This window comes from Papaver somniferum, chromosome 9, assembly GCF_003573695.1.
Source record: "Papaver somniferum cultivar HN1 chromosome 9, ASM357369v1, whole genome shotgun sequence".
In the NCBI taxonomy this organism is placed as follows: domain Eukaryota; kingdom Viridiplantae; phylum Streptophyta; class Magnoliopsida; order Ranunculales; family Papaveraceae; genus Papaver; species Papaver somniferum.
This window is the reverse complement of record NC_039366.1, coordinates 148,436,184-148,438,576: the sequence shown is the minus strand read 5'-3', so window position 1 is coordinate 148,438,576 and position 2,393 is coordinate 148,436,184.

Sequence of the window (2,393 nt, the reverse complement as noted above, 5' to 3'; positions counted from 1 at the left end):
GGTCTGAACACGGGATCGGCTAAATGTGGAGCAAAGCGGGTGTTGCGCGATGATGAATGATCAAAAGAAGGCATGCGCAGTAAGGGATTAAAGCTAAGTTGTGAGCATTGGGAGTTAATGGGCCGAAGTTCAAGTGCTAAAAACAATTTTGGAAACAATACAAACTAGGTCCAAGTTTCGCCCATATACCAAAGACAAACCATTGATCCAAACAACATCCAAACAGAACCTTAGTTCGTCTTTCATTTCACTTTCTCCTACACACCCGACAAACCCCTGTCAACTATCAACCCTAACTCTGCCATTCTCATCAACAACAAGCTTCATGTCAAATCTATCAAACCCATACCTTTATCACTACTTTTACCCTGCCAAGATTAGTTGCTTATCTTCTCTATTATCATTTCAGTCGTAACCCTAGGCTTTGACTCATACAAAGAGGAAAAGATAGGGATTTGATTTTGTTACTCTCTGCAAACTTCAGCAACACCAGCGCGCAATTGACGGAAATAGGGTGGCTGTGATGATTAAGAAAATTGCAATTAGGTCTGAATTCAAACAGCAACAACATCAGTCAACTGGATGAGGATAAGTGTTGTGGCGGTACATAAATGAAGAGTACTCTGTAGTGGTGATTTTCGAGAAACAAAATCCCTAAATATTATATTGAATCTGTTGGTTGTAGGGATTGAAAATTGGGGAAGAAATCTGTGCATAAATAGGGGTTGTTATGATGTATTTGGTATGTAGTGAGAAAGAAGAATATAACTTAATTTTCATCTCTTGATTTTGTTGAGTGACTCAGTTGAAAACAGAGAAGCCTGCATAAATAAGTTTATGAATATAAATCATCTGTTTCTATCAAAACCATGTTCTAACTTTCTTTTCTAGAGCTTAGATGAAGCCCTTAGCTTACTGCTAGTTGCTTATGTTGATGAAAATGCTCTTGTAGAACTTTATTGAATAGGATTCAGTTTAGTCTTCTTGTTGCAACTTATAACTTTCACCTAGTATGTCTTGCATCCTAAGTTGTTAGATCAATTATTTGTTGTTGCATCAACTTATGCTTCATTGGATGCTTTAAATTTGTGATTAGTTGTGATATAATAAGACAACTAATACTAGGAATTGATACCTTAGTTGTGACTAAACTATCCAGCTTTGAAATCACCTGAGATACGCGTAGGACTCGAATCTTCACTGCTATATGTTGTAAGGACAAGAGTAGTTTCATTAACTAAAGAATATCTAGTGTAGGTTTTGTGGTAGATTCAATTGCCCTAGTGCTCCATACTTGACTGTTTTTCGACTGTCTTTGTACTTCTATTTCCATTCTGTTTCTAGTTTATTTTTCATATCATATGCTTCGTCGTATCGACAACAACCCCCCCTTGTCTGATCTAAATTGGTAAAGCAAATCTCTGAACTTTAACGTTACACCGACCTAGTCTCTGTGGGAACGATCCGCACTTGTCGTGTATTACATTGTAGACACCGTATACTTGCGGTTTAAAATTTTAGGTATCTTTCCTTAGCCTACCAATAGTCGTGAATAACGATTGTTGTAACATTATAGAAGAATGTTTCAATGATTGAAATGTATAGTTGAGATTACCAACTATGGATATAAGCATATATAGTGTGTTCGCACATTAGTGTATAAATCCATGTGCCGGAAACCAAGTGCGTGCATATGTGTGCATGTGGCATTGGTGAAGGAGACAGGTTGAGTACGCGTACCTCCAGAAGTTTTCATATCGAAAATTTCTGCTGAGTTTGTAAGTTTGCAAACTAGTAAATCAGTCACCTTAGGTACGCATACCCGTACGCGTACCCACGGAAGTTTTCGAACCGAAAATTTCTGCTGAGTTTGTAAACTCAAGTCCGGTAGCTATGGTACGCATACCCGTACGCGTACCCAAGCTGGTTATTTCTCAAATCGGTTGTTCATGAACTTAAAAAAATAAATTATAAGGAATGCAATCTTTGCAAACCGTGGTTATATTGTTCATGAATTGATCCAAGTGAATCAAACCGATTTTGTTTCAACCGTATCTATGAATAAAGACCTAAGCAATTGAACAACTCTTGAACTAGTTCTTATGAGTCATTTGAACTAGTTATGAGAAAGATGAATATGGTTAATATGAAAGTGCTCCTATGGCTAACCATTGGTTAACTATTTGTGAACCAACTAAGTGTACACGTTTAGGTACGGCTACTCAAACCTAAATGAATACATTTCATTTGTGTATGACAAGCTAAGTTTCGATCTAACAGTTGAAATATATTAGCTTGGAGAAATCAGGTTTTTCATCTAACGGTGATTATTGAATGCTTTGTTACCAAGGTAACTTGGATTGCAAACCCTGATTTGAAAATTATATAAAGGA